The sequence below is a fragment of the Chenopodium quinoa genome, unplaced genomic scaffold (assembly GCF_001683475.1).
Source record: "Chenopodium quinoa cultivar QQ74 unplaced genomic scaffold, ASM168347v1, whole genome shotgun sequence".
Taxonomy (NCBI): domain Eukaryota; kingdom Viridiplantae; phylum Streptophyta; class Magnoliopsida; order Caryophyllales; family Amaranthaceae; genus Chenopodium; species Chenopodium quinoa.
The window spans coordinates 4,220,989-4,232,469 of NW_018745454.1; positions in this window are offsets into that span (position 1 = coordinate 4,220,989).

The following is an 11,481-nucleotide window of genomic DNA, read 5'->3' on the forward strand; positions in this document are numbered from 1 at the left end:
GATGCATCGGATTTTGCCATTGGGTCCGTTCTTGGACAAAGGAAGGATAAGAAGCTCCATGCTATCTACTACACTAGCAAAACTTTGGATGATGCACAAAGGAATTACACAACCACGGAAAAGTAGCCATTGTTCATGCAATTGAGAAGTTTAGGTCATACTTGTTGGGATCTAAAGTCATAGTCTTCACCGACCATGCGGCCTTGAAGTACCTCTTGTCCAAGAAGGAACCAAAGCCAAGGTTAATACGGTGGGTCTTGCTCTTACAAGACTATGACATTGAGATTAGGGACAAGAAGGGTGCCGAAAATGTGGTGGCCGATCATCTTTCACGGTTGCTTATCCTTGTAGGTGATCTTGATAACTTGCCAATCGACGATTCATTCCCGGATGATCAACTATTTGCTATTGTAGGGAATAATTTCAAGCCTTAAAATCCCACTAGCTCGAACCCCACTGTGATCATACACTAAAGTACGGTGGCGTCCAAAAGGGAAGAAGATAGAGCAAAAGAGTCGCCAACAAGTTTTTAAGGAACTTGTAAACCGTTCACGAGGTGAAGGTTACACTCCTTAACGATCCAAGATATCGTCAACTCCATAAGGTCATGAACCAAATAAGGGTTCGAGGATGATGGTACAAATCCAACCTAAAAGAGATTGAACCTGCCCTAATAATAGGCCTCTACTTTATTCTTCTCGTATTCATGTGCACTTTCTGATTAACATACAATCAATAGGATTAACCCTAAACCTGTTTAATCTATGTTGGTTGAATATTAATGCACAAACAAATCTATTATTGGCGATCACTTGAATTATAATCACAATTAACCTAACAAGATTATTAATATCTTATTAAGTGTGATTGCAAGTACCGATTCCCTTTAACATGCAATAAAAGGTGATCAAGCAATAACAACATAAAATAATACATATCAAGAATCATAATAAATAATCAACATCATTAATAATAATCATGTTAAAGCATAGCAAGATCCTAGGCATGATACTAACAAGATTAATAACAAATCCTAGCATGTCACTAAGCAATAACAATCAAATCTTTAGCCCTAACATGATACTAACATGAATAAATATTAGGAAGAGAATAAAAGGCATCGCAACAATCATATTTAATATTAAAGTTACCCTAGACATGATACTAGGAATCATAATAACAATATAAACATGATTTCTACATCATAATATCAATTAATCAAATAAGTACTTACTTGGATGCCTCGTACCTCTTTCTAATAACAAAATACACACGTTAGTAACTTCAAGGAAAATAATAAACAAAACAATGCAATTAAATTAAATAATTGAAAGAGAGATTTGGGACCAAACCCTCAGAAATTAAAACCTTTCACGTCTAGGGCGAAGGCAACTTCGAATATGGCTAGGTGTTTCTAGATCTTGTGAATGCGGAATTATGTATTAGAGCAAGAAAGAAAAGAAAGAATGAATGAATTAATATTATTGAAAATTGATGAATGAAAGATGTAGATGAAAAGAATTGATGAACGATTTGTGAATGAAGAGAGTTGATTATTGGCAATTGATAGATGTAGATGATGATTGAAAACGGATTTTTTGATATGATATTTATAGAGAAAATCATCCAAAAAGATAATTTATCAAAACAGAGTCTGAAGATCGCAAAACCACCTTGGCGCCAGCCCTAGGTCATTGGCGCCAGGACCAGTGGCTAGCGCCAGGCGCCAATGGCTGGTGTCTGGTGCCAATCCTGATTCCAGGCGCCAAGGCTTGGGGTTGGACGCCAAACCGGATTTTAACGCGTTTTCGAAAATCTGATAATTTTCCCGTACTGGAAGATAAAATAATATAATTTCAGCCGAAAATGCTATTTGATCTTGATTAAAACTCTGAAGAATCCTAATTGAATTAAGAATGATAAGACCTTCTAGAATGTTCTAGAAGACCAAAACCATTCCTAATTACATTAGGAATTATAAATCATATTAGGCCCTCCCCTAGATCATTGGGCCGTACTTAAAGCTCAAACCAGGCCCAGTTTAGTAAATTGGCCATAAATTCCTCAATATTCCTCGGAATTGGGCTTATTATATATCGTTGGAAAGGTCTTTGCAAGCCCCATCCAACTACACCACTATTGGACCCATATCATGGACCAACCAAACTGGATTGGCTGTTTTCTTAAAATAAAGTTTTCAAAAACAGAGAGAAGAGAAAAGAAATAAAACTTTCCGCAACACTAGACCTTTCCACACTTCGCTTCATTCGATTATGATTCAACGTGAAAGGTAATCATCACCGGGTTTGGTTTTGGGGAGACACAAATGGGTGTCTACAGCTATTCTCCAAGCACCGGCACCATGGTTTACGAACATTGCAAACTACTTGTCTTGCTCTATTCTTCCTCCCGACCTCTCCTATCAACAAAAAAGGAAGTTTCTTCATGATGTTTGCCAATACTTTTGGGACGACCCCTTGCTCTTCAAACAAGGTGTTGATGGCCTTTTTAGAAGGTGTGTCCCGGATAATGAAATTGAAGATGTTATCACAATGTGTCACTCCTCACCTTGTGGATGACATATGAGTGCCAACAAGACCTTGGCGAAAATATTGCAATGCGGTTTCTTTTGGCCAACAATGTTCAAGGATGTGTGGGGTGTGGTGAAAGCTTGTGACCGGTGTCAAAGAACCGGTAATATTTCAAAAAGAAATGAAATGCCTTTGAACAACATCCTTGAACTTGAAATTTTTGATGTATGGGGCATCGATTTTATGGGGCCTTTCCCGAGCTCTTTTGGGAACAAGTTCATTATAGTGGCCGTCGATTACGTATCAAAGTGGGTGGAAGCAGTTGCATCTCCTACTAATGATGCTAAGGTTGTGGTCAAGCTCTTCAAAAGAGTAATTTTCCCAAGGTTTGGAGTGCCCCGGGCTGTGATTAGTGATGGAGGTTCACACTTTGCAAAGCGATCCTTTCAAGCTCTCCTTGAGAAATATGGTGTGAGGCACAAGGTGTCATTAGCTTACCACCCCCAAACAAGTGGTCAAGCTGAAATTTCAAACCGGGAGGTAAAAATGATCCTTGAGAAAACGGTGGATAGGTTTAGAAAAGATTGGTCTACAAAGCTTGATGATGCTCTATGGGCCTATCGCACCGCGTTCAAAACTCCTATTGGCACCACACCATACAAGCTTGTTTATGGGAAGTCATGCCACTTGCCGGTAGAACTTGAGCATCGGGCTCATTGGGCTATCAAAACATTAAATTTCGACCTTCAAAGCGCCGGTGAGAAGAGGTTTCTTGACCTCCACGCCTTGGAAGAATTAAGAATGGATGCATATGAGAGTGCAAGGATTTACAAAGAAAAGACCAAGGCTTGGCATGACAAGCATATTAGCAAAAGGGAGTTTAAGGAAGGTGATAAGGTCTTACTTTTCAATTCCCGGTTGAAGTTGTTTCCGGGTAAGCTTAAGTCAAGATGGAGTGGACCTTTCACCGTTAAGAAGGTGTTTCCATATGGAGCGATAGAAATCTCAAATAACAATGGTGAACCATTCAAAGTGAATGGCCAAAGGCTTAAGGCATACTTTGACGGTTTTGTGCATGAGGAAGCCAAGGTTGTTCACCTTGATGAGTTTGATGTTCCCTACTCTCATTGATCTCGCAATGTCGTCAAGCTAGTGACGTTAAAAGAGCGCTTCCGGGAGGCAACCCGAGTTTCTCAACTCTCTCTCTCTCTCACACAAACTATTATTTAATTTCCATCACTCTTACTATTACTAACTTTTCTCTCAAATGTCTTTTGTAGGTGTTGATGAAAAGAAAAGTAAGAAAAGGTTTTTGTGGAAGTGATGTAGTAGATAATAATAATAATAATATTAATGGTAATGATAATAATTCTATTATTATTATGCCTTACTATTACTATTTTTCCAAAAAAAAAAAAAAAAAAAAAGAGAAGGATCGTGCAGCATTAGGTCTGCACGGACGTGCAGAGTATCGCACGTCCGTGCAGAGGCAGTCAGAAGCAATCAGAAACTTTGAATTAAATTTCTCCAGATTGGCACGGACGCGCAAATTTAAGCACGTCCATGCAAGGTGGCTAAGCACGCCCTTGCCAAGTCCTGCACGTCCGTGCTGAACAAGTCAATATGTTATCTAAGTTTCTGCCAGAGGCTGCACGTCCGTGCCAAATTACGCACGTCCGTGCCGAATTCTGCACGTCCGTGCCAAGCAAATCAGTATCCTATTGACGCTTCTGTCTAAGGCTGCACGTCCGTGCCAATTGTTGCACGTCCGTGCCGCCCCAAAAAAACCTGGCAGCAGCACGGTTATAACGAAAAAAAAAAATCACTCACTTTCATTTCTCCTCTCACGTTTCTCACTCCTCCTCTCTCTAAAACTCTTATTTCCTCTTTCAAAACCCACACAATCCTCAAGTTCTCACCCAAATTCAACAATTTTCTTCAAAATCTTCACTCCATTTCAACATTTTCACAATCTACTACTCCTTTTCTTACATGCAAACCCAAAAATCACCCAAAATACTCAAACCCTAACCTTGAAAAATCAATTTGGGGGTTTTCTTTGGAGTTAAAATTCAAGAAAATTGGTTGAAGGAGTAAGTTCAAGTAAGCAAAAGGAGGGTTAGAAAGGTTCAATTGCGGGTTTTACACCCACGATAAGCTCGGTATAATCGTTCCTCCCTTTCACTAATTTCATGTTTAATTTCTTGAATTTTTGCATGAAATTGCTTGAGAAAGTTTATTTGAATTGGTTGTGAGTGATTGATAGTTGATAATTGAAAAGAATTATTGAGTTTGAATGAATTTTGGTGTGTTTTGAGAATTGGATTTTTTTTTTAAGAGAGGTTAAAAAATTGATTTTATGAAGGAAGAGCATGCTTGTTTAGGTGGATTGTTGTGTTGGTTTGTTTGGTAATGTTGCATGAAATCGATATAAAATTGTTGTAGATGCATTATTGAAGTGGTCTTTGTTGCTTGGTGATTTGCTTGTTTAAGGTGGGAGACTTAGAACTTGACTTGATTGTGTTGTGTCCATTGGCCTTGTTTGAGCTTTGGTTGGTCGATTTGCGGACTTAGTCTCTTTGTGTGGTTGCGAGGTGATTATTTTGTCTTGGTTTGTTTGATTGCATTACATCAAGACCGACCATGTCTAGAAGAAATCGACCTAGAAACACGGATGCTAGGTACCGCAACCCCTCTCCTCCTCCTCCCGTTGATCCACCACAAGTGGACACCATGGGAATCGTGTTCAATGACCCAACATTCTTGAATAACTATATAAGAATAAGTAGGAGGAGAGTTCGACCTACAAAGTTCTATGACGAGAGTGTTGCCGAGGCCTTAGGGGTAGGGGACGATGTTAGGATGCTTTTTGAGGGCTGTGGCTTAGGAAATTGGCTAGATTTAAGCGCCCCGACCTACAAAAGGTTGACACTTGAATTCCTCTCCACCCTTCAAGTGCAACGAGACAACAATAGATCCCCCCGCCGCCTTACCTTCCAACTCATGAACACCCAACACAACTTGAATAAAAAGAGGGTGAACCAAACTTTTGGGTGGCCAATTAACGACACCATAGGACCAAAGGATAGCCCCCCCCCCCCCCCCGTAACTATTGTGCGGGTGAGTTTTGGAGGAAGATCACCGGCCTATTCGACTACAACCCTAGGACTGATAAAGCTACGACCATAATCCACCCCGCCTTTAGGATGTCACAGCGCACCATAGCGAACACGACGTTCGCTAGAGGTGATAGTTCGGGTGTAGTGTCCACTAGGGAGCTTCACTTCCTATGGCACTTGAGCGAGGGTAGTACGGCCCTAGATGTAGGGGCTTGGTTTGTCGATTACCTAGAGGATGTTGCCACTGGGTCCGGCAACATCACCATAGGTGGAATGATCACTATTATTGCTTCTGCTCTTAACCTTGATTTTAGATGAGCAGGTTTGCCCAGGGCCGATGTAGCTAGACATGCAGTCGCTTCGAACCATGAGATGGGTTGCGGATGTGGAAGGGCCACATCCTTACTTGTGGCACGTGAGTGGCCGCCCCTATGCCTACCTCCCCGATCCGGAGCGGACCTACATCTACGACGAGAGCAACTGGGTCTTCGAGAGGGACCACCCTTGGATTCCCGGTGATGATGAAGAAGAGCAAGAGCAAGAACAACCACAACAGCAAGAACCACATCAACAACATTTCCAGCAACAATTCCAACAACAACAACAATATGAGCACCAACAAGGGTACCAAGAAGGGTACCAAGGTCAAGGAATGGGTGAAGGCAACCCACCCCTTTCATTTGAGCAACAAATGCAGATGATGAATGTCGGGTTCAACCGCATGTCCACGGAGTTCGAGACTATGAGAAAATCTCACGAAGACATGAGGTCCTCCTACGACAATATGAGGACAAGCTTTGAGGATCTTCGATCGGAATTGGGTGAATTCCGGAACGTCTACCGACATTGGTACTCCGGGGGATCAAGCTCCCAAGGAGGCCCGAGCTAATGAGTTAGTTCTCTTCTTTCCCCTTCTTGTGCTTTAATTGTTTTAACATTGGGGACAATGTTTATGATAGCTTGGGGGGGAGTCTTTCTCTTTGGTTCATATGTTGGTTCTTGTATGTCCTTGTTGGTATAAACCTCGCATGTTGTTTGTTCCTTCCCCTAGCATCCAACCCTAAACATCCAAATTTGCGCCCTTTGAAATCCAACACCCTAAATCCAAATCTCTTAATATGTGAATACTTCTCTTCTCTTCTCTCTTTATTTTTTTTTAGATGTACAGTTGTGCTTCAAATTTCTTTTTTATGATTATCTTAGTTTTCTTAACTTTTTTTTTTATCTATTCTTGCTTTCTAGTAACTCTCAAAAAAAAAAAAAAGCCCTTGGATGAGACTCAAATGACGATGCTTATATGATTTGCTTGCTTGACTCTTGAGTGATGAGTAAAATTTCTTTTAGAAGGGTGTGTGCAAGAGTTGGGGTCATTTAAAGGCTTATTAATCTTGATTGCATTAGAGTATATGAAATGAAAACCGATGAATGCTCAATTGCACGTCTAGTATAGGATATTGTCAAATTTGCCCAAAGTAGGATATGTTTGAATCGAATTGCGGTCCCTTGTGCCCTTGATGTTCCTCCCCACCTCCCCCTAAATGAAACTCTATTAGGAAATTGGTTCTATTTGTATCTTGTGAAATAAGTGGCATAATAAGCCACATGTATCGAATAAAAGAAAGAGCCGCTCACAGTTAAAAGAGGCGAGGGCAATGAATGTTACAAAAAAAAAAAAAAAAAAAAAGAAAAGAAAAGAAAAGAAAAAAAAAATAGAAAAAGGAAAGGAGATCAAAAACTCCTCCAAATTTCTCAAAGTTTTCACCTTTTCTTCTCTAGAGGTCAAATTGTGGATGCCTCCCACACATCGTCTATTTTGATGTTTCTTGTGTAAATTTCCGAGTTAGAGTGTAGTTAAAGGGGATTGGGGGTGCATTTTGGGATGTGGACTTGCATTTTGAGATTTTATAACCGAAAGAGGGCTTCTTGCAACTTTGGAATATCTAGACGTGCTCTAATGAACTAGTAAAAGGTATAAGGAAGTATCCTAGTGCAATCTTGCTTATTTCTCCTCTCTACCCCCAACTCATGTGTACATTAGTATGATCGGTAATTCTTGAAAGTCGCTCACTTGTCTTGCTTGTGATTTATATCCCGGTGAGTTGACTTGGGCAATAAAAACATTGGTTTTGGTGTGTATTGATCACCTTGATGATGATGATTTGTTATGAAAATTTTGGCATGGTTTGTGTGAGTTGTGGGTTAAGCTCAAGGGAAACCCTCACGAGATAAAAAATCGTCCTCTTAGGCGACTTAGGGGTTCAAATTGCTTTTCACTTGTGCTAAAAGTGTTTATGGTTCTTGCCATGCGGATTTGTGTTTGTGTTTTCTCCTTAAGTATCTTTTCTTGGTTTGATCATTAGCAAGTAATATTCCTTCTTGATTTGACATGTTTGTTTTGCTCGAGGACTAGCAAAAGCTTAGCTTGGGGGGATTTGATAACTTGTTATTTGATACGATTTCAGAGTGATTTCGAACCTTGTTTACTTGGTATATTGGCATTTTGGTTCACTTTTACTCTATTTTTGTTCAACTTTTGTGTATCCCTTGCTTCACGGGTTGTTAGTGTTTTTGTTAGGTTTTTAGGTTCAAAGGCGACCATTTGAGGCATTTGGATGATAAACCGAGGTTAGAAGCCGAAAAAATGGAGCAAAACCGAAGAAAAGTGAAGATAAAGGCCTTAGAGAGTCTGCACGGACGTGCAAAGTATGGCACGTCTGTGCAGAAGTGTTCCAGCACGACCAGAAGCTACTGCCTACTGTTTTCAAGGCCTGCACGTCCGTGCAGAACTCAGCACGCCCGTGCAGGTTATTCAGCACGTCCGTGCATGATCCTGCACGTCCGTGCAGGTTGCTCAGCCAAAACTGATCCTTCTGCCTCCCAGGTGCACGCCCGTGCCAATATTGGCACGTCCGTGCAGGATGCCCTGACTAAAACAGTACCTTATGCCTCCCAGGTGCACGCCCGTGCCAATCTCAGCACGTCCGTGCAGGTATAGCTGCACGTCCGTGCCAACCTCAGCACTTCCGTGCTGACCTGTAGTCGTGCCCGACTCTTGTTTTCTCCGTCCTTTTTATTTGGGGGTCTTTATAAATAACCTGGGAAGCTCATTTGTACGGGGGGGGGGGGGCGAAGTTTTTAGTGCCTCCTCTTAGTTTGCAATTGTAGAAACACAAATATTCTCAAATCATTAGCTAGATTATAATTATTAGCTTGGAAATTTGATTCTCAATCATTGTAGAAGACAAGTCCCACCATTGATATTCAAGTTGAAGCTTCTAGTAACATTTTCTCACTCTTCTCTTCCATTTTAATTGCTTTGATTGTTAATCATCTTGCTTAATTCTTGTATGCTTAGATTGTTATTTAGCTTAATCCTTGGTTAATTCTTGTTCATGAGTTACTTGAAATCTTTAATTGCTTTAATCTCCATGGATTGTGAGTAGTCTAATTTTCTAGGGTTTGGGTAAAACCCTCAATGTAGTCACTAGTTACTTGTTGCATGCGTTAATTTGGTAATTGTTAGGTGTTAATTAGTTGAGCTTAAGTGGTTTAATTGCTTAGTTCTTGTATATGGCCATTGCTAGAACTATTATCTAAACTTTCTCAACGAAGGATCGAGAGATGAACTTGAGTTATCTCCCTTATGCTTAATTGACTTGAAATACCATGAGAATAGGAATTTCCAGTCAAGGGAATGTTTTTGTCATCGTGATTATGCTTTAATACTTGTTTTATGCTTTGTAACCACGAGAGTAGGTTGTATTCATAATTCGAGTAATCCCTCTAGCTTGAGAGAGTAGTTGGGTGCTTCAGATGACTTCCCCTATATCATCCCCTAATTACCATTGTTTTCTACTTGCTAATTGTGATTTGTGACGAAATTGAGTGGTATATCCCAAGCCCTAGAACTCTCTAAATATAGTTAATCTCCCCCTAGTTCTAGTTGACTTGAACTAGCACTTGTTACATAAAACCAAACCAATTTCGACCTCATTTAGCTTATTTATGCGGTAGTATTTCGGTGGTTGATTCAACGCCTCTCTTGGGTTCGACCCTTTCTTACCCTTGCTATTAGCTAGTGAGACCAAGATAGGACTTTATCTTTGGTAGGCTCGACGACGGCCTATCATGTATCCATCCTATTTGTCTTTAAACGACCAATTTAATGGTTTGCAACTTGCACCGATTTCATTAAATCAAGCTTACCACGAGCATTTATGACAACATATAATATTCATAAATGGTTCTAAACGGCATTATATGAACCTGAGATGTATCCCCTAAAATCTCAATACTTTGCGACATGGGCTCCGAAACTTCCAAAATTTCTCAAAAAGCGTGGACATTAACCTTTAATTTTTGAAAAATTTGACTTTTTTTTCGCTGAGAATAAAAATTGCCGAAATGTTTATCATGGTCCTTAATATCCTCCGGGAGTCCAATTGGGTGGAACCATCCAATTTGCCTTTAAATGGCCAATTTACCGGTTTACAACTTGTACCGATGTACCGGTTTACAACGGCCAATTTAATGAACTTGCACTGAACCCGACTTGAACCGAAATTGACCCAAACCCGTTTTAACCCGTCAAAACCCGAATTTAACCCGACTCGAATTTAACTCGACTCGTTCCTAAACTGACTCGAATTTAACTCAACTTGTTACAAACCCGACCCAAAATCAACCCGGCTTGTTATTAACTTGACCTAAATTAAACCGAATATAACCTGACTTGGAAGTGACCCGACCTGATTGTAACCTGCAAATTATTGACTTGAACATAACTCGACTTGAATCCGAGAATGACCCAACTTGGAAATGACACCACCTCATTATAACCAGCAAATTATTGACTTGAACCGAACCCGACTTGAACCTGAGAATGACCCGACTTGAAAATGACCCGACCTGATTATAATATGCAAATTATTGACTTGAACCGAACGCGACTCAAACCCGATAATAACCCGACCTGATTCTAACCCGCAAATTATTGACTTGAACCGAACCCGACTCGATCTGAGAATTACCCTAACCCGTTTTAACCCGTGAAAACTAGAATTAAACCCGACCTATTATTCACCTGACCCGAATGTAACCCAACCTGTTATTAACCCGACCTAAACCCAATCCAAACCCGATAAGAAGTAGGACCCGACGTGACCCGACTCAAGCATGACCCAACCCAAACCCGACCCGCATAGGTTATGGAATTAATCCGAATTGACCTGACCCGAGTTGACTCGACCCACTCTTACCTGACCCAAATTCAACCCGTTTACCCGAGTTGACAGCTCTAATTAAAACTCATGGCAAGGATTGTAATCTTTCCACGTGTTGCCAATCTTGCCACGTGTAGCCATGTCACCTATATTAATTACATATGTTTGCTCACAAAAATTTATTATTTGTTAGTATTAATATATGAACTCATAAGCCGTAACCTTCATATTAATTAAAATTGAACTTTGATCCAATGACACATCTTATATGATAATAAAGTTGTATTATAAAAACAGTTATTTATGTTCATAATTAAATTCTAAAATTATGATTGTGAACTTATGTGTGGATATTTTAACAATAATATGATTACAAATTTATTTCGTTTCTTTCAGTTACTCAACAATAATGCATATAGGTGTTAATTAAAATATGTAACTCAAAAATGCATAACAATTTTACATGTTTTTTTCTTTTTACCACAAAATATAATTAATCAAAGGAATTTATTAATTATGACAGTAAAATCCCTTAAACAGTTACAACAAAATGATACAATATAACATTTAGATTACTTTATGCTAAATAATTAATTTTGATGTACAAAT